This window comes from Neovison vison, chromosome 5 (assembly GCF_020171115.1).
Source record: "Neovison vison isolate M4711 chromosome 5, ASM_NN_V1, whole genome shotgun sequence".
Lineage (NCBI taxonomy): Eukaryota > Metazoa > Chordata > Mammalia > Carnivora > Mustelidae > Neogale > Neogale vison.
The window spans coordinates 22,668,718-22,694,323 of record NC_058095.1 but is presented as its reverse complement, the minus strand read 5'-3'; the positions used below and the strand labels follow the sequence as shown (position 1 = coordinate 22,694,323).

Sequence of the window (25,606 nt, the reverse complement as noted above, 5' to 3'; positions counted from 1 at the left end):
CTTGAGAGGTTCACAGAACCCATAGAAACATTAACTTGCATCTGACAGTTTATTTTATAGATAAAGGTGAAGAGCCAGATGAAGAGGTACATAGGAGGAGGTCCAAAACTATTCTGAGCACAGGAGCTATTGTCTCCATAAGAACTAGGGTGTGCCACTCTTCTGGTATGTGATGCCACCAACATGGAAGATCTCTGAACCTCACCATTTCGAGTTTTTATGGAGGCTTCATTATATAGACATGATTGTTTAAATCACTGGCCATGTGCAAGTGGTTCAACTCCTAGCCCCTTTATCTTCTTGGGGTTAAGAGAGGAGAGAAATGGGACTGAAAGTTCCAACCTCTAGTCAAGATTGGTTTCCTTACCAGCCTCTATCTCAGAGGCTTACTAGAGACTTTCCAAAAAACACTTTATTAACATAAATGCAGTATGGTTGAAAGTGGCTTGTTATAAGTAACAAGATGCCATTTCACCTCTATGGCTCTAAACTGAGGATGGAAGATCGAGTATTTTAACAAAAGAAGTTTCCATTGCTCTTATCATTTAGGAAATTCCAAAGGTTTTGGGAGCTGTGAGCCAAGAATTATGGACAAAGACCAATATATTTATTTATTATAAATCATAATATAACAAGTATGAAAATAAAAATCAGTCACAGGAGGAAAAATGGAAATTTCACAAAATGCATGCAAATTAAACAACACACTACTGAACCACCACTGGATCAAAGAAGAGATCAAAAAGGAAATCAAAAACTATTTTGAAGGCGCCTGGGTGGCTCAGTGGGTTAAGCCGCTGCCTTCGGCTCAGGTCATGATCTCAGGGTCCTGGGATCGAGGCCCACATCGGGCTCTCTGCTCAGCAGGAAGCCTGCTTCCCTCTCTCTCTCTGCCTGCCTCTCCATCTACTTGTGATTTCTCTCTGTCAAATAAATAAATAAAATCTTTAAAAAAAAAAAAACTATTTTGAGACAAACAGAAATGGAAGCACAACATACCAAAACATATGGAATGCAGCAAAAGCAGTTCTAAGAGGAAAGCTTATAGCCATAAATACCTATCTTAAGAATAAAGACCTCAAACAACTAAACATTACACCTGAAGAAACTAGAAAAAGAAGAAAAAAACTAAGCCCAAAGTTAGAAGGAAATAATAAAGATTAAAGCAGAAATGAAGGAAACCAACGGAAAAGATAAATGAAACTAAGACCCGGTTCTTTCAAAGGATAAACAAAACTGAGAAACCTATAACCAGACTAACTAAGGGTAAAAAGAGGACTTAAACAAAATTACAGATGAAAGAGAAAACATTACAAACGATACCAATAAAAATGTAAAGGATTGTGAGACTACTATGAACAATTATACCCTGAAAACTTGGACTACCTAAAAGAAATGGATAAATTCCTAAAAACACATGACAACCTAATGTTAAAGTAATCAAATAAAAAGGCCATTAGCCTAAGGTAGCTCTAACGCCTTGGTATGGAAACCAAAACTTTGGTAGCCTCTGAATGCAAACCAAGACCTAAGCCAGAGTCAATGCACTGGAATCTGGGGAAGAAAAACAAAAAACAAAAACAAAAACAAAAACAAAACAAACAAACAAAAAAACACAGAAGAAAATTCTCAAACAAGGTAACCATATAAAAGATAGCCAATTAAATAATTTCTTTATTTTTCTTCTGCATCTATAAAAACCTTGCCTCTAGTCCTGTGGGTAGAACACTTCTAAAACATCATCTGGACTGGCACTCTGTGACTTCAATCAGTGTTTGCTCAAATAAACTACACAAAATTTTAATGTGCATCAGTTTATTTAACACTTCCATGACTGAATCATGAAAAAGTGGAAAATCTGAACATACCAATAACTAGTATGGAGACTGGATCAGTAAGTAAAAACCTCCTCCAATAAAAGTCCTTCAAGACCAGACGGTTTCTAGGGGAGATGAACCATGAGAGACTATGGACTCTGAGAAACAATCTGAGGGTTTTGAAGAAGTTGGGGGGTGGGAGGTTGGGGGAGCCTGGTGGTGGGTATTATGGAGAGCATGTATTGCATGGAGCACTGGGTGTGGTGCATAAACAATGAATTCTGTTACACTAAAAAGAAATAAAATAAAATTATTTTTTTTTAAAAAAGACCAGATGGTCGGGGCGCCTGGGTGGCTCAGTGGGTTAAGCCGCTGCCTTCGGCTCAGGTCATGATCTCAGGGTCCTGGGATCGAGTCCCACATTGGGCTCTCTGCTAGGCAGGGAGCCTGCTTCCTCTTCTCTCTCTCTCTCTGCCTGCCTCTCTGCCTACTTGTGATCTCTCTCTGTCAAATAAATAAATAAAAAATCTTAAAAAAAAAAAAAAAGAAAAGACCAGATGGTTTCATTGGTAAATTCCAGGAAGAATTTAAAGAATTAATGTCAATCCTTCTCAAACTCTTCCTAACAAAACTAAAGAGGAGAAAATACTCCCAAACCATTTCATGAGGCCAGTATTATCCAGTTACCAAAGCCTGATAAGGAAACTCTAAGAAAACTATAGGCCAGGAAAGCCTGGGTGGTTCAGTCCATGAAGCCGCTTCTTTGGGCTCAGGTTATGAACTTAGAGTCCTGGGAATGAACCCCACATCGGGCTCCTTGCTCAGTGGGGAGGCTGCTTCTCCCTCTGCCTGCCTTTCTCCCTGCTTGTGCTCTATCTCTGACAAATAAATAAAATAAAAAGTAAAAAAAAAACCTTTAAAAAAGAAAGAAAACTATAGGCCAATACCCCTGATGAATGCAGATATAAAAATTCTCAACAAAATAGTAAACCAAATTCAACAGCACATTAAAAGAATCATACACCATGATCAAGTAGGATTTATCCCTGGGATGCAATGATAGTTCAAAATACCATCAGTCAATGTGATATACCACATTAATATGCCACATTAATAGGATGAAAAATAAAAATATGATCAACCTCAGCAAGTACAGAAACAACATTGGACAAAATTCAACAACCTTTCATGATAAAAACTGTCAACAAATCAGAAACAGACAGAATATACTTCAACAATAAAGACCATATATGACGGGGCGCCTGGGTGGCTCAGTGGGTTAAAGCCTCTGCCTTCGGCTCAGGTCATGATCCCAGGGTCCTGGGATCAAGCCCCGCATTGGGCTCTCTGCTCTGCAGGGAAGCCTGCTTCCTCCTCTCTCTCTCTCTCTCTCTGCCTGCCTCTCTGCCTACTTGGGGTCTCTGTCTGTCAAATAAATAAATAAAATCTTAAAAAAAAAAAACCAAAAACATATATGCCAAACCCACAACTAATATCACACTCAACAGTGAAGAGTTGAAAGCTTTTCCTCTAAAATAAAACACAACACAAGGGCACTCCCACTCTAACTACTCCTACTCAGCATAGTACTAGAAGTCCTAATCAGAGTAATTAAGCAAGAAAAAGAAATAAAAGACATACAAATCAGAAGGAAGAAGTAAAATTATCTGTTTGCTGATGACATGATCTTATATATAGAAAACCTTAATAAAGAAAATCCCATTTTCAACACCAAAAATAATACTTAATAAATGTTACCAAGGAGGTGAAAGATCTCCACACTAAAAACTGTAAGATACTGATGAAAAAAACTGAAGACACAAATAAAAAGAAAGCCCATGTTCATGGATTGTAAGAATAGTGTTAAAAATGTCCATACTACCCAAAGTGATCTACAGATTCAACATAATCGCTATCAAAATTCCAATGGCACTCTTTCACAGAAATGGAAAAAAATAATCCTAAAATCCCTAAGGAACTACAAAAGACCCCAAATAGTCAAAGCAATCTGGAGAAAAAACAGAGCTGGAATCATCACTCTTCTTACTTTGAAATCATATTACAAAGTTATAGATTACTAAAACAGTATAGATTATTAAAACAGTATGGCACCTGCATAAAAACAGACACATACACTAACAGAACAGAATCAAGAGCACAGAAATAAACCCACGAATATATGGTCAACTAATATTTGAAAAGGGACCCAAGAATACTCGATGGGGAAAAGACAGTCTGTTTAATAAATGATACTGGAAAAACTGGATATTCACATGCAAAAGAATGAAGCTGGACCTCTACCTTATACCACTGAGAAAAATTAACTCAAATGGATTAAAGACTGAAATAAATGTAATACCCAAAACTATGAAACTCTTACAAGAAAACATAGTGAAAATGCTCAACACTGGTCTTGGCAATGTTTTTTTGGATAGAACACCAAAAATTCAAGCAAGAAAAGTAAAAATTAACAAGTGGGACTACATCAGAGCACCTGGGTGGCTCATTTGGTTAAATCCAACTCTTGATTTCCCCTCAAGTCATCATCTCAGGGTAGTAAGATCCAAACTTACGGAGCCTGCATAAGACTGCCTCTCTCCCTTTCCCCTGCCCGTTCAAGTGCACTAGCTCTCTCGCTCTCAAAAACAAAACAAAACAAAACAAAAACAAAAAACAGGTGGGACTATAAACTACAAAGCTTCTGTGGGTGGGGGGCAGACCTGGGTGGCTCAGTTGGTTAAGTGTCTGCCTTCAGCTCTGGTCATGGTCTCAGGGTCCTGGGATTGTGCCCATCTGGGGCTCCCTGCTCAGCGGGGAGTCTGCTTCTCCCTTCCTCTGTGCCCCTCCCTTATGCTTGTGTTGTCTCTCTCTGTCCAAATAAATAAAATCTTAAAAAAAAAAAAAAAAGCTTCCATAGGCACCTAGCCGCCTCAGTCAGTAGAACATACAACTTTATTTATTTATTTATTTAGATTTTATTTACTTATTTGTCAGAGAGAGAAGCAGGCTCTCCGCTGAGCAAGGAGCCCGATGCCAGACTCAATCCCAGGACCCTGGGGATCATGACCTGAGCAGAAGGCAGATGCTCAACCAACTTTATTAAACCTCTTTATTAAAGACTTTTTTTTTAAAGATTTTATTTATTTATTTGAGAGAGAGAGAGAGAGAGCATGAGAAGGGGGAGGGTCAGAGGGAGAAGCAGACTCCCCGCTGAGCAGGGTTTCCGATGTGGGACTCGATCCCAGGACTCCAGGAACACAACCTGAGCCGAAGGCAGTTGCCCAACCAACCGAGCCACCCAGGTTTTTAAATCTTTATATTTTTAAAGATTTTATTTATTCATGTATTCGACAGAGAGAGAAAGGACAGCACAACCAGGGGGAGCAGCAAGTAGAGAAGAGAGGGAGAAACAGACTCCCCACTGAGCAGAAACAGACTCCCCACTCCTCCCCTGAGTTCCAGGGGCCTCGATCCCAGGCCCCTGGAACTGTGACCTGAGCTGAAGGTACATGCTTAACCAAATGAGCCACTCAGGTGCCCCGGATATATATATACACACACATATATATGTATATATAAAAGAATATAAAATATAAATATAGATATAAAATAAATATATAAAATATATATAATATATAAAAATATAAAAAATATATATGTGCATATACATATATATGTGTGTGTGTACACACACACACACACACACACATTTTTTTTTTTTTGGAGAGAGAGAGAGAGCGCGTGAGGGCACAAGTGGGGAGGAAAGGGAGAAGCAGGCTCCCCAGGCAGTATGGAGCCCAATATGGGGCTTGATCCCAGGCCCCTGGGATCATGACCCGAGCTGAAGGCAGACGCTTAACCAACTGAGCCACCCAAGTGCCCCTACAACTCTTTTTAAAATTTTTATTTGTCAGAGAGCAAGCGAGAGAGAGAGCACGCACAATCGGGGGAGTGGCAAGCAGAGGGAGAAGCAGGCTCCCCACCAAGCAGAGAGCCAGATGTGGGACTCGATCCATCATGACCTCAGCCCAAGGCAGGCACTTAACTGACTGGGCCACCCAGGCATCCCAAGTATACAACTCTTGATCTCATGGTCATAAGTTCAAGTCCCACAGAGCTTACTTACTAAAAAAACTTTTTAAATATAAAATTAAAATGCTTCTATACTGCAAGAGAAATGATGAGCAAAATGAAAAGGCAACCTATAAAACAGGAAAAATTTTTGCAAACTATTTATCTGAGAAGGGGTTAATATCCAAAATAATACAGAACTCACACAACAGCAAAAAAGCAAATAACCCAATTTAAAAATGGGCACAGGAGAGGCACGTGGGTGGCTCAGTGAGTTAAAGCCTCTGCCTTCCACTCAGGTCATGATCCCGGGGTCCCCAGCCCTGCATCAGGCTCTCTGCTCAGCAGGGAGCCTGCTTCCTCCTCTCTCCCTGCTTGCCTCTGTGCCTACTCTCTCTCTCTCTGTCAAATAAATGAAATCTTTAAAAAAAAAAAAAAAAGTGTGGGGTGCCTGGGTGGCTCAGTGGGTTAAGCCTCTGCCTTCAGCTCAGGTCATAATCCCTGGGTCCTGGGATCAAGCTCCACATCGGGCTCTCTGCTCAGCAGGGAGCCTGCCTCCTCCTCTCTCTCTCCCTGCCTCTCTGCCTACTTGTGATCTCTACCTGTCAAATAAATAAATAAAATCTTCAAAAAAAAAGTGTTCAACATCACTAATCATCAAGGAAATGCTAATCAAAACTACAATGATATAGCCCTCACACCATCAGAATGTCTATTATTAAAAAGACATGAGAAAACAAGTGCCGTTGAGGATATGGAATGGAAATCTTTGTGTACTCTTGGTGGGAATGTAAATTGGTGCAGCCATTAACAGTATGAAAAAACAATATGGAAGTTCCTTAGAAATTTAAAAATAGAACCACCATATAATCTAGCAATCCTACTTCTGGGTGCACGCGCACGCACGCAAGCACACACACACGAATATTATTCAATTATAAAAAAGAAGGAAATCCTCCCTTTTAAAACAAAATGGATAAGGGCATTATGCTAAGTAAAGTAAGTGAGAGAAAGATAAATACTGTATAATCTCACTTAAATGTGGTGGTTGCTGGGGTCTTGAGGGGTGGGGGAAATTGATGAAGGTGATCAAAGGGCATAAACTTCCAATTACAAGATGAGTAAGTTCTGCAAATATAATGTAGAGCTTGGTGAGTATGTTAACATTACTGTATTGTATAATTTAAAGTTGTTGAGAGAGTAGATCTTCAACATCTTTACCACACACAAAAGTTAACTGTGAGGTGACAGATGTGTTAACTAACCTTACTGTGGTAATCATTATGCAAAATATACACATACCAAATCACCACACTGTATACCTGAAACTTACATGCTTATATGTCAAATTACATCTCAATAAAACTGGAAATTTAAAAAACTGCACCTGGGTGGCTCAGTTGTTAAGCAGTTGCCTTCAGATCAGGTCATAATCCCAGGGTTCTGGGATCGAGTTCCACATCAGGTTCCCTGCTCAGCAGACAGCCTGCTTCTCCCTCTCCCTCTGCCTGCCTCTCTGCCTACTCATGCTCTCTCTATATATAGCTCTCAGTCAAATAAATAAATAAATATCTTTTTTATAAAGGTCAAATTCCTTTTTTTTTTAAGATTTTAAGAGAGAGAGAGAGAGAGAGAGAGCGCACACACACCAGCAGGGGGCCGAGGGAGAAACAGGCCCCCCTCTAAGCCGGGACCCCAATGTGGGGCTCCATGTGGGGTTCGATCCCAGGGCCCTGGGATCATGACCTGAGCCAAAGGCAGACGTTTACCGACTGAGCCACCCAGGTGCCCCATAAATATCTTTTTTAAACTGGGGGGGAATAAGGAAACCAAAAAGAGAACAGAAATTTAAAAATGTACTTTACCTAAGGATTACAGAATGTACTAAAACAGGCTTATATTTATGGTTATTTTTTCGTAAGCATTAAAAAAAAGGATCAAAATTAAAATCAATACAGACTGTGGGGAAAAAAACAGGCCAGTGTCATTACTGTAGGTATAATCAAAGCAGGATTTAACCTAGATCATAAGCTTGATAACTCTGTTCTTTGGCAGTACGCTTGATCCTATCTCCCCAAACCAGTGGTGACTCCAACGCAAAATGAAAAAAGTTAAGACAATGAGATTTTTCACAAATCTACATGCATTTTTTTTTAAATTTTATTTATTTTATTTGACAGAGAGAGAGATCACAAGTAGGCAGCGAGGCAGGCAGAGACAGAGGGAGAAGCAGGCTCCCCGCTGAGCAGAGGGCCCCATGTGGGGCTTGATCCCAGGACACTGAGATCATGACTGGAGCCGAAGGCAGCAGCTCAATCCACTGAGCCACCCAGGCGCCCCTCTACATGCATTGTTAAATGTTGGGATTATATCCTTCATATTTGGTGTAAATTAATCTGTACTTCATTCTAAAATATCAATAGCATATGTTATGTTTTCTAAAATAATACTTGCAACCTTTTATTAGACCCCTCCCTCTTTAAAAAAAAATCTATTTTTTTTTCCTATTTTAGGGGCGCCTGGCTGGCTTAGTCAGTGGAATATGTGACTCTTGATCTCAGGGTTGCGAGTTCAAGCCCCACACTGGGCATGGAGCCTACTTTAAAAAATTTTTTTTTCCATTTTACTAATCCAAGGCTTTTGTAGATTCCCTAGAACTTTTGTTCTATGGGGCAGTTCTATAAATAGTTTGGTCATGAATGACTTCATGCAGTTGTCTGCCATCAACTGTAAAGAATGAAGAAAAATATGCTTACAGATTTCTTTTTAAATCAACACTGATAGGCATGAACCTGTTGATATATAAGCATAATTATTAAATTCAGCTATCTTTTCTTTGGGGCCATTTTCTAAATAGGAGGAAGATTCTTTAATCTTTTACCTAGTGGACAGAATTCTGGAACTAGAGGAGGGAAAGAGACTGGGAACTTCCAACATCCAGTGTAGCAGATCAGCCCCATCCTCCTCTGGAGCTTGGGGTCCTAGGTCCCGAAATTCTCAAATTCAATTCCTCCAAAGAATAGTCTCCTGACTTCTGTAAGGCTCGTAACAGCTGCCCAACTATTCAGGGTGAAGGGGATAAATACTGAGAGGAGGGAGGTGGGGCAGAGAGGGATCCATCTCCCAGTACAGACTTTCAGACAACCCCCCTGTTCTCAACCTCCATCTATGGTATACAGTATTTCCATGCTCTGAATTTCTCAGACAGGTCTCCCACGGACAAATCATGATATGTCTCTTGCCAGTATTCTCCTCTATAGGCACTTGGGTTTGACCTTCCTCTCCTCTGCTAAATCACTATTTCCTTCTGCTTTTCCTCTTCCCATACAAGCAGGATTACAGACATCTCATAGTTTCAGAGATGGGAGTTTATATTCCTGTATTTATGTGATTTTCAAATGAGCCAGGAAATAATTTTACTTCACTGTCTTAAGAAAGAGGCGATGTCTGTAATCTTTCAAGTCAAATAACCTTGAAAATGAGCCAACTACTTACTGCTCAAGGGCTAAATATTTACGTTTGATAATTAATTCCCAAAGGGTACCACAACTGAAATCAAGAACTCAAATACTCTGTTAAATTAGACTACTTCTTGTTTTCAAAGAGAGCCTAAATTTTCTCATCTCTCTGGCTTTTTATCTTCTACCTAGAAATCTATTTTTAAAATGCTCTGCTCCATGGGCACCTGGGTGGTGTAGTTGGTTAAACGCCTGACTCTTGGTTTCTTTTATAAAGATTTTATTTATTTATTTGACAGAGACACAGCAAGAGAGGAAACACAAGCAAGGGGAGTGGGAGAGGGAGAAGCAGGCTTCCGCCCAAGCAGGGAGCCTGATGCAGAGCCCGATCCCTGGGATTGTGACCCGAGCCAAAGGCAGACACTTAACAACTGAGCCACCTAGGAGCATGGTGGGCTCCATATTCAGTGTGGAGTCTGCTTAAGATTGTCTCTCTCCCTCTCCCTCTGCCCCTCCCCTGCCTGTGTTCTCTCTTTCTTTCTAAAATAAATCTTAAAAAAAAAAAAAGCTCTGCTCCAATTTCATATCCTTCATGAAAGCTTCTTTGATCCTCTCCGTTACAGAGGAGTATCTCCCACTGCAGGTTTCCATGAGGAAGAACTTTTTTCTAAGCCCACCCCTGGCTTCTCTGTATTTCTTTACTCATAGAGATGGAATAACTTATCTGAACCTACCTGACTGGTTAATCTTAGAAGCGTGAAGAGCAAACTCGGTTCATCTGTGTTTCTACCTTTTCAAGGTTTGGAGAAAATGTTCTCAACTTCTTTAGAGAATAGACTCTCCCGTGTGTCAGAAGGCTTAATCCAGCACAGCACTCCTTGGAACCAGGAGGGCCTACCTAAAGAATTTAGGTTAAAAGGCAAAATTTGGGGTGCCTGGGTTAAAGCCTCTGCCTTCGGCTCAGGTCATGATCCTGAGGTCCTGAGATCGAGCTCTCTGCTCAGCAGGGAGCCTCCTTCCCCTTCTCTCTCTCTGCCTGGCTCTCTGCCTACTTGTGATCTCTGTCTGTCAAATAAATAAATAAAATCTTTTTTTTTTAAAGGCAAAATTTGATTCATACACTGAAAGCTGTATCCTCCAACCTGGTCTCTCTCAGTAATGTTAAGTGATATTTTGGCCCCTATCAGCCACTCCTATTTTCTGCATTTGTCTAGAAGTTTGGCAAGGATAAGGGGGATGCTTTATTTGAGACTACTTCAGAAGTCCCAAAATTCTCAAAGTAGAGAAGTTCTCTTGCTTCCCTATAATCCATGTCACATTGTTTACAGTTCTATTACAAAGCTTACATTTTATTTACTGTGTTGACTATCTTCTAACTCACTAAGCTAGTGCTGCAATTATTTGTCTTGACCTGTCTGGTTGCTCCCTGGAAGACTGGCTCAAATGGTTTCTCTTTATTTTGCTGCACTCAAAAGGAACCTAGGACTAAAGAAACTATACTACTTTGTCCAAAACATTTATAGACAAATGTATTAGTCACACTGTCTGAGGGACAGATAGCAGAGCAAAGAGCAGACTAATCAAAGAGGGCTAGGGAGGAAAGGACCAGAGGAAGAGATGTCTGTAAGGGTGCTGAAAAGCCCCACCATATTCCTGGGAATCTAAAGGCCCCACACATGCCTCAGGTTGTATACATGCTCAAGAAAGACCTGAGAAGTCCCTAAGCTGTCACTGCTGGCTGATCTTAAGGGTGTGCAAAAACAGGAGGTGATGGCTAAAGTGTCTGGCTGAGTGTTGCAGGCATGTCCCAACATGTGCAAAGAGCCTCTCAGCAAAGACTGAAAATTTTGGTTGCAGGTGTTTAAGGAAATCTCTGTAAAATTGTTAGCTGATTACCACACTAATGGAACAGACATATCAGTGGCTACACACAACAAAGAATGCACACTTGACAGAATTAATTCAGAGAAGACATTCAACAGACAATACTACCATAAGCAGGATCAACAAACCCTGGAGGGAAGAGAATGTGATTTCTAGAGTTGCCACATTTTAATATTCAAGATGTTCTGTTTTCAATCAAAAACTACAAACCATGCAGAAAAAGTATTTGCAAATCATACAGATGATAAAGGTTTAGTATCTAAAATAAAGAACTCTCGGGGTGCTTGGATGGCTCAGTCAGTTAAGCATCAATGAGGTCGTTGAATTCAAGCCCTGCACTGGGCTCCACACTGGGCATGAAGCCTACAGGAAAGGAGAGGAGAATGGAAGGAAGGAAGGAAGAAAAAGAAAGAAAAAAAAGAAGAGAAAAGGAAAGAAAGGAAAGGAAAGGAAGAATTCCTTCAACTCAACAATAAAAACATAAATAACCCCATTAAAAAGTGTGCAAATAATTTGAATAGATACACACGGGGTCAAAGCATATGAAAAGATGCTCAACATCATTAGTTATAAGGGAAATACCAAAAAAAAAAACACAATGAGATACTACTTCACATTCATTAGGATGTTATAAGCAAAAAAGAGGGGAGGAAAAAGAAAAGAACAACTGCTACTAAAGATATGGAAAAGTCTGAACCACTGTACATGGCTGGTGGGAATGCAAAATGGTGCAGCTGCTGTGGAAAAGTCTGGCAGTTCCTCAACATGTTAAACATAAAACTGCCACACAATCTAGCAATTCCACTCCCAAGTACATACCCATAAGAACTGAGAACAGATTTCAAACACATACTTATTCATAAGAATATTCATAGCAGCTGGAGTGCCTGGGTGGCTCAGCCGGTTAAATGACCAACTCCAGATTTTGGCTCAGGTCATGATCTCAGGATCCTGGGATCAAGCCCCATGTGGGACCTGCTCAGCGGGGAGTCTGTTTCTCCTTCTCCCTCTGCCCTTCTGTTCTGCTCATGCTTTCTCTCTTAAATAAATAAAATCTAAAGAAAAAAAAAAAGATAACAGAGGAATATCTTCAGGGTATTAAGGGAAAATAAATGCAACTGAGAGCTCTGTACCCAGCTAACCTAAGGGGACCCCACCAATTAGGAGAAAAGAAAGATGTCGCCACATATATAACTTGAGTTCGCCACCCATACATCTACAGTAAAATAACTTAGAAAGGATCTACCTTCAAAGAAGAAAAGTGTACCAGGTACTTCTGCCACTGCTTACAGTAGTGATGGACTACATTATTCTCATGAATTCTCCTAACAAGGACCACTAAAAAAGTTGGGTGAAGTTATAGGTGCCCGGGTGGCTCAGCTGGTTAAGCCGGCTCAGGTCTTGATCCCAGAGTCCTAGGATGGAGTCACACATCGGGCTCCCAGCTCCACAGGAGTCTGCTTCTCCTTCTGACTTTCTCCCTTCTCATGCTCTCTCTCACTCTCCCTCTCAAATAAATAAATAAAATCTTTTTTAAAAAATTGGGGTCAAGTATTAAAAATGACAATAATAATAGTAGACTTTTTAAAAGCAGGGATTAGGAAAAAGTAGTATAAAGAACTATCAATCCAAAATCTAGAAGGTGAGAGCCCGTACTCAAGAATAAAACCTGATGTCAATATTATTAGATTAAATTTAATTCAAGGACAGAATCATTAAGAATAAAAAGGAGGGGCGCCTGAGTGGCTCAGTGGGTTAAGCCGCTGCCTTCGGCTCAGGTCACGATCTCAGGGTCCTGGGATCGAGTCCTGCATCGGGCTCTCTGCTCAGCGGGGAGCCTGCTTCCTCCTCTCTCTCTCTCTGCCTGCCTCTCTGCCTACTTGTGATCTCTCTCTCTGTCAAATAAATAAATAAATCTTTAAAAAAAAAAGAATAAAAAGGAGGTTTTCCTTATAGAAGCAATTCACAAAGAAAATTTAACATTTGTTGAAGTTCACATATTTGACAACAGAGCTTCAAAACATATGAAGAACTGCACTACAAGAAAAAATAAACAGGGGTGTCTGGGTAGCGCAGTTGGTTAAGGGGCCAAGGCTTGGTTTCAGCTCAGGTCATGATCTCAGGGTCCTGGGATCAAGCCCCAAGTTGGGCTCAGGGCTCTGCGCTCATCACAGAGTCAATTTATCGCTCCCTCTCCCTCTGCCCCTCCTCCCTCCACTCTCTAGCCCGCACTCGCTCAAATAAACACATCTTTTTTTAAAAAAAGGGGGAATAAACAAATTTCAACATGGCTGGAGAATTTTAATATTCTTATAGAAACCAACAGACAGACAAAATGTTAACAGAGACCTCTAGGATCTGAGTAACACATATGTAACAAGCTTGATCAAAGAGATGTTTTAATGAACTCAAACAACTTACACTCACTGATGGACATTATGTGCCCTGCATCCTTGTAAGCCCTTTTTATGTATGACATCATTTAACTCTTACAACAACTCTGGAAAGGATTCTATGACTAGTTCCATTTCGTAAGTAAGAAAACTGAGGTGTAGAGATTAGATGTGCTCCTAGGCCACACAATTTTAAATAGTGATCTTAGCCAAAGTATGAACGGATGAAAAGATCAGCTTTGCCACAGTAAGACAGTGTGCTGCATGTTAGCAATTAGAAAAGATCTTGAGAAAATAATAGATAAGGGACGCCTGGGTGTCTCAGTTGGTTAAGCCGCTGCCTTCGGCTCAGGTCATGATCCCAACGTCCTGGTATCGAGTCCCACATCGGGCTCCTTGCTCAGCGGGAGCTTTCTTCTCTATCTGCCTCTGCCTGCCACTTTGTCTGCCTGTGCTCACTCTGACAAATAAATAAATAAAATCTTAAAAAAAAAAAAGAAAAGAAAATAATAGATAATAAAATGTTTTATTGGACAAACACTATGATCCCTTTCAAAACTATCACCAGCCCTCTCAAAGATTTCCACGTTTAAACAGACTTTAAAAATTTTTCTGAGTTAGGGGCGCCTGGGTGGCTCAGTGGGTTGGGCCACTGCCTTCGGCTCAGGTCATGATCTCAGGGTCTTGGGATCAAGTCCCGCATCAGGCGCTCTGCTCGGCGGGGAGCCTGCTTCCTCCTCTCTCTCTGCCTGCCTCTCTGCCTACTTGTGATCTCTGTCTGTCAAATAAATAAATAAAATCTATTAAAAAAAATTTTTTTTCTGAGTTAGAAATACAAGGTCTGGGGGTGCTTGGGTGGCTCAGTGGGTTAAGGCCTCTGCCTTCGGCTAGGGTCATGATCCCAGGGTCCTGGGATCGACCCCCGCATTGGGCTCTCTGCTCAGTGGGGAGCCTGCTTCCCTTCCTCTCTGCCTGCTTCTCTGCCTACTTGTGATCTCTGTCTGTCAAATAAATAAATAAAATCTTAAAAAAAAAAAAAAGAAAAGAAAGAAATACAAGGTCCGCTTTCCCCTCCCCTAGGAGGGGACAATCAGTCCACTTCTCCTTCTCCACGTAAAAGTCTTTTGTTTCCTCTACTTAAGGGGGTATCTATATCTATATCTATATCTATATAAATAGACACAATTTTGAGAAATGTTAAGAAGATGGGGTATTCTGGTCTCCAGCCTCTGGCTCATAAGCACTTCTTCCTTTCTGCAATTCAGTTCTTTAAAAAGACAGTCTCATTTTAAAATCTTTTGTCTGTGATCTTTTTCCCACATCAAACCCAAGCATTCAATAAACAGAAAATTCTACTGTCTTCCAACACAGAATATTTACAAAAATTGATGATGCTCTTGACCACAAAGAAACATCAAACACCTATTATCATAAGTAACTAATATACATATATTATACACACTAAATCAAAATTAGAAATGACCAAGAAAACAGCACCTTAAGATCAATATACCTGAAGTTTTAAAATTCAGACAGGAAATAGTGGAGCTGAGATATGAACCCAGGTAGTCTGGTTCCACAGTTCTGCTCACTGAACACTAAATTATGGTTCTAATTATTGTGTTCCAAGTCAATATTATCCAAAGTGTGATACTCATTTAGGGATCACCTTTATATTTCCTAGAAATGCAATTTTATGGGCCAGGTAACTTGCCAGTTTTCCAGGTGATTGTTAAGGAAACTGGACTTAGAAAACCCCTTCTCTAAACCATGATTCTTAATCTAGAAAAAGCTCTGCTTTGGATTCCTTATAATGTGAGATAACAATCATCTTATTATTTAAGCTACTAAACAAGTTTCCTGTTAACTTGTAGCTGAGAGCATCCTAACTGGATACAAAAATGAGCACACAAAAATCAACAAACTTCATAGCTTTCTAATGACAGTAAATCCTATCAGCTCTGCTTTCAGGATATATCCAGAACCCAATTACTTCCTAAACCTCCACCACAATCAAGTTCACACAAGATACAACTATTACTTTTTTGAATTACTGCAAGAACCTTAAACACCAGTTATACAATACTTCTCCAAAAAGCAAGAATGATCCTTTCAAAACTTGAAATATAGCATGTTCCTCTTCTGCCCCCAAATCCCTCTGGCTTCCCTCGTCAGAATAAAATTAAGAGCCAATGAGCCCATTCATGGTCTGCCCTGCTCTCCATCAACCCCTCTCCATTCTCACTCCTACCTCTGACCTCACTCCCTCCCACAGCAACCCAACTTCACCATCATCTGGCCACAGGGACCTACCTGGTGGCCATTCCACGAACACAACAAGTGCACTCCCACCTTCATTTTTGCATTCCTTCCCCTAAAATGGTCTTTCTTTGCTCCTTTTTTTAATTTTAATTTTTTAAAAGATTTTATTTATTTATATGACAGAGAAAGACACAGCTAAAGAGGGAACACAAGCAGGGGGAGAAGGAGAGGGAGAAGCAGGCTTCCCACCAAGCAGGGAGCCCAATGTGGGGCTCAATCCCAGGAACCTGGGATCATGACCCAAGCTGAAGGCAGACACTTAAAGACTGAGACACCCAGGCACCCCTGTCATTTTTTTTTTCCTTTAAGTAATCTGTTCAGCCATCATGGGGCTCGAATTCAGAAACCCAAGATCAGGAATCGCAGGCTCCACCAAGGGAGCATCAGGTGCTCTGTTCATGATGTCTCTAACTCTGCTCAAATGGTCACTTCAGCCGTCAGGTCTTCCTTAACCATTTTATGTAATTAAGAACCATGCCCAATTCCTTTCCTCTTTTTCTTGTATTCATTTTTGTCCACAGTACTTATCAGCATCTGACATATTATATAATCACTTTTTTATTTTTATTTTTTTTTAAGATTTTATTTATTTATTTGACAGAGAGAGATCACAGGTAGGCAGAGAGGCAGGCAGAGAGAGAGAGGAGGAAGCAGGCTCCCTGCTGAGCAGAGAGCCCCATGCGGGACTCAATCCCAGGACCCTGAGATCATGACCTGAGCCAAAGGCAGCAGCTTAACCCACTGAGCCACCCAGGCCTCCCTATAATTACTTTTTTAAAGATTTTATTTATTTATTTGACAGACAGAAATCACAAGTAGGCAAAGAGGCAGGCAGAGAGAGAGGGGGGAAGCAGGCTCCCTGCAGAGCAGAGAGCCCAGGACCCTGGGATCATGACCTGAGCCAAAGGCAGACGTTTTACCCTGCTGAGCCACCCAGGCACCCCTATAATTACTATTAAAACCAGATTTAGGTCGAATTTCCCTCACTACATTTTAAACTCCCAAAGGGTATTTCTTGCATTTTGTCCACTTTTATACCCTCAGCATCAATAGCAATCTCATGCATGTATAAATTACTCAACAAACATTTGCTGACTGAATTAGTGATTAGAAAATATAACAGAGGGCGCCTGGGTGGCTCAGTGGGTTAAGCCGCTGCCTTCGGCTCAGGTCATGATCTCAGGGTTCTGGGATCGAGTCCCGCATCGGGATCTCTGCTCAGCAGGGAGCCTGCTTCCTTCTCTCTCTCTGCCTGCCTCTCCATCTACTTGTGATTTCTCTCTGTCAAATAAATAAATAAAATCTTTAAAAAAAAAAAGAAAATATAACAGAAAAAAGGTCCACTTATAATATTATTAAAAATGATAAAGAGGGCGCCTGGGTGGCTCAGTGGGTTGAGCCGCTGCCTTTGGCTCAGGTCATGATCTCAGGGTCCTGGGATCGAGTCCCACATCGGGTTCTCTGCTCAGCAGGGAGCCTGCTTCCTCCTCTCTCTGCCTGCCACTCTGCCTACTTGTGATCTCTCTCTGTTAAAAAAAAAAAAAAAAAAAAGATAAAGAATGCAAAAATAAAAAAATAAAAAAAAAAAGAAATGTTACTACCAAAAAAAAAAAAAAGAATGCAAAAATAAAAACTGGGTAAAATTGTAAAGGAAGAACTCTATACAAATGTGCTGGAAAAAGCTAAATATGTATAATGTTCATGAATGGGAAAGAAAATATTATAAAGTTGTGAATTTCCCCAAATTAATATATAAGGCCAATTAACCAGAACTGTGGTACTGGCAATAAAAAACAGATGTATGAATCAGAACACAGTTCAAAAACAGACCTCTGAATTAATTAGTTTTATGTTAAAAATGGCATTTCAAAGGGGCACCTGGATGGCTCAGTTAGTTAAGTGTCTGTCTTTTGCTCAGGTAATGATCCTAGGATCCTGAAATCGAGTCCCTCATAGGGCTCCCTGCTCAGCGGGGAGCCTGCTTCTCCCTCTCCCACTCCACCTGCTTGTGTTCCCTCTCTCACTGTGTCTCTCTGTTAAGTAAAAAATAAAATCTTAAAAAAAAAAAGAAGGCATTTCAAAACCAGTGGGGAGAAGATGGACTAAACCATGGTAGAATAACTGGGTATCCATATGGGGGGAAAGCTCATTTAGAACCCTATCTTACAAAATAAACTTCAGGAAGATTAAAAACAAATGAAAAAAATTTATTTTTTTTTTAAAGATTTTATTTACTTATTTGACAGAGATCACAAATAGGCAGAGAGGCAGGCAGAGAGAGAGAGGAAGGGAAGCAGGCTCCCTGCTGAGCAGAAAGCCCTACACAGAGCTCGATCCCAGGACCCTGAGACCATAATATTATTAAAAATGATAAAGAGGGCGCCTGGGTGGCTCAGTGGGTTGAGCCGCTGCCTTTGGCTCAGGTCATGATCTCAGGGTCCTGGGATCAAGCCCCACATCGGGCTCTCTGCTCAGCAGGGAGCCTGCTTCCCCCACTCTCTCAGGCTGCCTCTCTGCCTACTTGTGATCTCTCTGTCTGTCAAATAAATAAAATTAAAAAAAAATTTAAAGTTGGGAAACATCATATTTTGAGTAAAGGTATAAACAAGTTCACTCATACACTATGGGCCGAAACATAAATTCAGAAGTCAATTTGACAATATCTAATAAATCTAAAAACATATTCCCTATGATCCCAAAATCCCTCTCCCTGGTATTTGCCATAAAGGAACACTTGCACATATACACCAGAAGGCATACGTATGGGTACCAGAATATTTGTTGCATTTTCGTTTAATCTGCAAAGGAGAAAACCTAAAGGTCCATTAATAGCTAGCTTTATAAACTAGAATATTTATATAATACTATGTAGCTGTTAAAAGAAATACATCTACAGATCTCTCTCTTTTTTTTTTTTAAAGATTTTATTTATTTATTTGAGAGAGAGAGAGACAGTGAGAGAGAGCATGAGCGAGGAGAAGGTCAGAGAGCGAAGCAGACTCCCCATGGAGCTGGGAGCCCGATGTGGGACTCGATCCCGGGACTCCAGGATCACGCCCTGAGCCGAAGGCAGTCGTCCAACCAACTGAGCCACCCAGGCGTCCCACATCTACAGATCTCTTAAGACATACTGTAGTGAGGTGCCTGGGTGGCTCAGTTCGCTAAGTGACTGCCTTCGGCTCAGGTCATGATCACGGGGTCCTGGGATCAAGCCCTGCATCAGGCTCCCCACTCAGCAGAAAGCCTGCTTCTCCCTTTCCCACTCCTCCTGTTTGTGTTCCCTCTCTCACTGTGTCTCTCTCTGTCAGATAAATAAATAAAATCTTAAAAAAAAAAGACATACTATACTTAAAACTACAGAATGACAGACACAATATGAGACTAATTATGTAAACACACACACAGAAAACTAATGCTATATAAAATCATAATAAAAGGTGTGCCTAGTGGCTCAGTCTGTTAAGCGTCTGCTGTCAGCTCTGATCATGATCGAGCCCCATGGTGGGCTCCATGTTCAGCGGAGAGTCTGCTTTTCCCTCTCACGCTGCCACTCTACCTGCTTGTGCTGTCTGTGTCTCTCAAATAAAATCTTAAAAAAAAAAAGCACATACATGAAGAAAAGCACAATAAAAGAGTTACAAGGATATTCGCAAAGTTTAAAACTGGTTCTTATTCTTTAGATAGACAGGATCGGGATTATGGGCAGTGTAAGAGGAAATTTTTATGACACTTAAAATGTTTTAATATTTTAAGTAAGAATTTCTTTTTTTTTTTTTAAAAGATTTTATTTATTCATTTGTCAGAGAGAAATCACAAGTGGATGGAGAGGCAGGTAGAGAGAGAGAGAGAAAACAAAACTCATTGACCCTGATTTTTAAAAATATTAGCACTTTACTGTCAGGTGTCAACTCTTTTTTTTTTTTAATAGTTTGCATTTTAAAGATTTTATGTATTTATTTGACAGAGAGAAATCACAAGTAGATGGAGAGGCAGGCAGAGAGAGAGAGAGGGTAGCAGGCTCCCTGCTGAGCAGAGAGCCCGATGCGGGACTCAATCCCAGGACCCTGAGATCACGACCTGAGCCGAAGGCAGCGGCTTAACCCACTGAGCCACCCAGGCGCCCCTCAGGTGTCAACTCTTAAGCGTGCAGGTATGAATTACTTAGCCTTCTTTCTGACATTCTCTGCATATTTACAAGAAAGGACTAAGGGAAAAGATAGGCAGGTTTTTATTAGTAATTTATTTGAGTTTGCTGACCCATCTTTAGGCAAACAAAACAGTAGCACCACTAATAATAGAGCTAATCAGAGTCACTGCTCCTCACTAAAGCTGGACATTCCTCTGAGATTCAAACAGAAATTAAACAAGGTTAGAAGAAGAGTAACAACAGGAAAGTAACACTTTGGCCAGTAGTTCCAGGAGTTCATTGTATAGTTTGTCGGTAAACACTGGTGCTCCATTTGTTTTTCAGGGAATAAATAAGTCTCCTTAAGAAATTTATGAATGAGGGGCGCCTGGGTGGCTCAGTGGTTCAATCCTCTGCCTTCGGCTCAGGTCATGATCTCAGGGTCCTGGGATCGAGCCCCACATCGGGCTCTCTGCTCAGCGGGGAACCTGTTTCCTCCTCTCTCTGCCTGCCTCTCTGCCTACTTGTGATCTCTGCCTGTCAAATAAATAAATAAAATATTTTAAAAAATTTTTAAAAAAAGAAATTTATGAATGACTTTGCATAATGCTGAAGAAAAAAAATTTTGTATATATATTTTTTCAGCATTTGTATATATATATATGGCATCCTACTCACCCCCTCCTTCAGTAGGAGAGAGATTTGAACTTCTCAAGTAACAAATTGATACAGTATTTTACATATTAAAGAACATGTTCCCGTTTATGATTTCATTTGAACTTAAAAAAAATCTTGTGTGTTAGATGGAGTGTGTTTCTCTGCTGTTTTATAGATAAGAAAGCAGATGCTCTGAAAGGCTGTTATTTTCCCAACATTAAATAGCTAAGTATAAAAGCCAGAACTTTAATCCAGTTGACTTGAAGTCTGTTATACTTGTCTCTAGTGTATGCTGACAAGAATCAGTTGTTTTGAACAATTTATTCATTATTCCTTTTTTGATCCATAACAGGCGTTTATAAGATGTTGGTTAGAACTGATTTAACACTTGAGTTTGTGGCCATGAAACTGAGCAAAGCTAATTGTGTGGAGGGATTACAAAGTATGGGAATAGAACCTGTACTTTGGCTTATTAGCCATACTCACTAGCCAACTTAAATAACTCCCTTAAACAGCTATGAACAAATATTCTATGTAAAGAATATCAAGGTACCTGTGTAAATTACGGTTTGACCAAAAGCTTTTAGTATATAATCCATATTGTCTAATAAAACTGAGTTGATTACCTTCTTTACTGTAATTCTTTGTGAAGACTAGGAGTGAGCTATTAAAACAGTTCAAGAAGTATTTGTAGAACCTTGAATATAAGTTTGTGAAGCTTCATATTAAGCCTTTTTACAAGTGTTCTTTGGTTTGACTTACAAAGTCTGGGCAGCATTTTCCTCAGTTTTGAATTGAGCCACTCAGGCATCTCTATTTATTTCAGTAATGTAAAATTTGCATTAAAAATGATCCCATAAAAAAAGTGATCCCATCCAGGGACACCTTGGTGGCTCAGTCAGATAAGCGTCTGCCTTTGGCTCAAGTCGTGATCCCAGGGGCCTGGAATCAAGGCCTGCATCCTCTGGCTCCCTGCTCAGTGGGGAGCCTGCTTCTCCTTCTGCCTGCTGCTCCCCTGGCTTGGGCTTGCTTGTTCTCTGACAAATAAATAAAATCTTTAAAAATAAAAGTATCTCACCCATGAAAATACAAGGTGTTCTAGAGTTATGGTCAGGATCTATCTGACCCTTCTAACCACTATCAAATACATGTTAAAATGAAATGTGTAATTAACTCATTTTAGTCTTTTTTTTTTTTTTTTTTTTTTTTTTTAGTAAGTAAATTCTAGGCCCAGTGTGGGGCTTGAACTGATGACCCTGAGTTGAAATATCTACTAACTGAGCCAGCCAGCCACCCTATACCTTTTTAGTCCTGACAATACTACATACCTACATAGGATCCAGTTTTGTTCTGTGTTTTACATGCTCTGGGTATAGTCAGGTGACTGGGGTTTTGTGGGTGTTGTTGGTAACAGTATTAGTGACAGTATTGGTATTGAATTAACATGAGAATGATAAACCGCAGGATTCAGTGCAGTATTAGTCTGGGAACTAGGGGAGAATATATAGGCTTCACATTTGCACTCAAGTGTTTTTCTTCTCTGCAATTAAGCCTGGATACACATTCAGGATGAACATTAGGATGGATACAATCCATCCTTCTCTGCAATTAAGCCTGGATACACATTCAGGATGAACATACTACAAATAGTATTTGTAGGTAGCTGTTATGCTTAGTGCCAGTAGTACTCTTTTTAAAAAAAATTTTTAGTATTTATTTATTAGAGAGCAAGTGTGCATGAGAGCCAAGTGATGTAGAGGGAGAAGCAAGCTGCTCATCAAGTGGGAGTCCAACATTGGACTCGATTCCAGGACCATGGGATCATGACCCAAGCTGAAGGCATTCACTTAACCGCCTGAGTCACCCAGGTGCCCCATCAGTAGTACCCTTAGAAAAGGAAAGCATCGGATGGAAATCAAAGTAACACTTAACCAAAACTAGCTCAGTAAACTTTCCTGTATGTAGTTTTTATTTATAGCAGCTGAGTTGGCCTATGACTGTTTAAGTGGTGTGCTGTGAAATGTTCCCATTATTGTAGCCAAGGGAAACTAGCATCAGCCTCTTTGGCTGTCTTAAACTAACTTCAGGTCCCTAAGTTCAATATATTTTAGGGACATGTTTCTGCCCACTTCTGTCTTATAGGCCTGTGGTCTAATTTGGGACTGAAAATAGAGGCTCAGTTAAATTACTTATTCCTGGAAGAGAAATGAAACTGTAATTTTCTGTTTAACTTAAAGTGAGTTTCAAGTGAAAAGTAATTCCTCTGCCCCCCATCTCCAAAGGTAATCATTGTTAACTGTTTATTATATATGCTTTTGTAAATTATCCATCTATTATGTATGGTTATGTTCATATTTTATGAATAAACAAGATTAGACATAAGTTTTTTAGCATCTTTTCCCTCTTTTAAGTTAGTAAGTTTTATGTAGTTTATATAAGCAATACATTAAGAAATTCTTACTTAAGGGGCGCCTGGGTGGCTCAGTGGGTTGGGCTGCCGCCTTCGGCTCAGGTCGTGATCTCAGGGTCCTGGGATCGAGTCCCACATCAGGCTCTCTGCTCAGCAGGGAGCCTGCTTCCCTCTCTCTCTCTCTCTGCCTGCTTCTCCATCTACTTGTGATTTCTCTCTGTCAAATAAATACATAAAATCTTTAAAATGCAAACTATTTAAAAAAAAAAAAGAGTTGACACCTGACAGTAAAGTGCTAATATTTTTAAAAATCAGGGTCAATGAGTTTTGTTTTCTTTTAAATGCACTATGAATGCTTTTCATGAAATTGGTTCTTGTCACTCTTCAATACCTCTAACCCTGCATTTACCAGAACCTACTAATTATCTTTCTTCCTAACTAGACTATAAACTCCCTGAGGCAGAGACAATGTTTTAAACGCCTGTTTAAAGGTACCAGCTTTGTACCTTGAACACCTATCAATATCTGACACACAGTTGGTAGCTAAGTAAATTTTGTGTAGTACTGAACTATCAGCAGTGCACCTTGATTTTCTATACTGAGATTTTCTGAGCCCTAGACAAGGTCAGATAAGCTTGCCTGAGCTCACAGATGTTTCTCATAGGCTGTATAGTGTGTCCTGGTGGTTTCGCTGGTGAAACTGAACATATCTGCTCATGTAAAACACCAAAGTAACAAAGTAACTGTCTTTTAGGTGCTATATATTAGATACCGCATCTTGTTTCCAGGACTAAAACATCTAGGATAGGACAGAAACCTGACCGGTGTACTGATTTTAAGATGACAAATTCATAGTATGTTAAATCTATTTCTCCATGGAGTTCAGGTTGCAAATACAAGTTACATTTGTATTCCTTATCACAGTATTTTTTTTTAGATTTTATTTATTTATATGACAGAGATCACAAGTAGGCAGAGAGAGAGGAGGAAGCAGGCTCCCTGCTGAGCAGAGAGCCCAATGCGGGGCTCAATCCCAGGACCCTGGGATCATGACCTGAGCTGAAAGCAGAGGCTTTAACCCACTGAGCCACCCAGGCGCCCCTCACAGTATTTTTTTAACATAAACTTATATTATGTCTAAGGGAACTTCTGAAACTTGCATGTCAGATCCAAAGGTTTTAAGGGATCAGTACTAGCAACTTCACTGGTAATTCTAACAGACGTTCAGGTCCTTCCTTATTTATTTCTATTGTGACATTCAGTTTCTATAAATGAAATTTAGTTTCACTTATTCCTCCTTAATAATGTCCACTTAGGGAATACTATTAGAAAGAGTTCCAGGTTTTATCTTTTTTTTAAACTGAGCTATAACTGACATACAACATTATATTAGATTTCACCTTTAACTAACAATCTAGTTTGTATTAAGTTACGTAATACACATTTGAAATCTTATTTTAGAGCCCTAAAGACAAACAGAGGTAAGTGGTTTTTCCCAGGGCTCAGTGTAAGTTCACAACGGTGCCAACATTAGGTGCCTTGGGATCCTGATTCCTAGATTTGGCCAAACTTTTCTGTCTGGACCAGAGACTGATGAGCTCAGAAGAAATTTATGTCACTTAGGGCCTATAATCTACCTTTTGAGGCATATAATCTACATACAATTATTCTTTCTTAAGAAATGTTTTGACCTCAGTGAGACTGCATTTTTTGTTGTTGTAGAGATCTAGATTTGGGAAACTTCTTTTGTGTACCTGTTAGCTCTGGCTAAGAATACTATTAAGTCCCTTATCTTCCTGAAGTACTATTCATGAGAATATGTTAGGAAAGTTATAGTATTCAATAGTTGTTTTAACTTATCCAAGGAGAATTCCAAAACAGGTCAGGTTTCTTTCCCACAAATGGGTTGCAGAAATAAGTTAGGATGTGATTTTTTCCAACTTGGGCTTCTTTACATGAAGGACATGTAAACAATTTTCAAAAAGCTGATAAGGATGAGTGTGGGGAAAGAGTATCAGCAATGCAGACTTCTTTTTCAAAAATAAATACATCTCTACTTGTCTGTGTTCAGTCATGCCATAGCTTTATTTTCTACAAATCAGGGAAGGGAGAAAGACTGGTTTCTGGGTAAAAGCTGACTGATCTAGTGTTTTAAATGTCAACTTACCATTTGGTTCTTCTCATCTTCAGAGGCATTTACCCACATCTGCCTAACAATGAATACAATACTGGTTGCAGTATAAACTCCAGATTGAAACACTGCTAAATTACTACTCTTCAACCACACTGATTAAAATTCATAGGTGTTCCTGTTTCATAAACCCAATACATAAAACTGAATCAGATGAATAAAGAGATAACTAGTTACATTCTTTCCTTTGTAACAGAATTTTTCCTTAAAAAAATTAAAATAATGATTTACAAAAAGTCTTAATTAAAAACACTTCTACTTTGGGGCGCCTGGGTGG

At 39.9% G+C, this 25,606-nt stretch overlaps 1 protein-coding gene across 2 annotated transcripts in view; it reads right to left on the bottom strand.

The window, feature by feature from the left end:
• The window catches only part of FBXL20 (F-box and leucine rich repeat protein 20), a 107,844-nt gene that overhangs the window by 70,734 nt on the left and 11,504 nt on the right, over nucleotides 1-25,606 (bottom strand). The gene's annotated exons all lie outside the window — the stretch shown is intronic.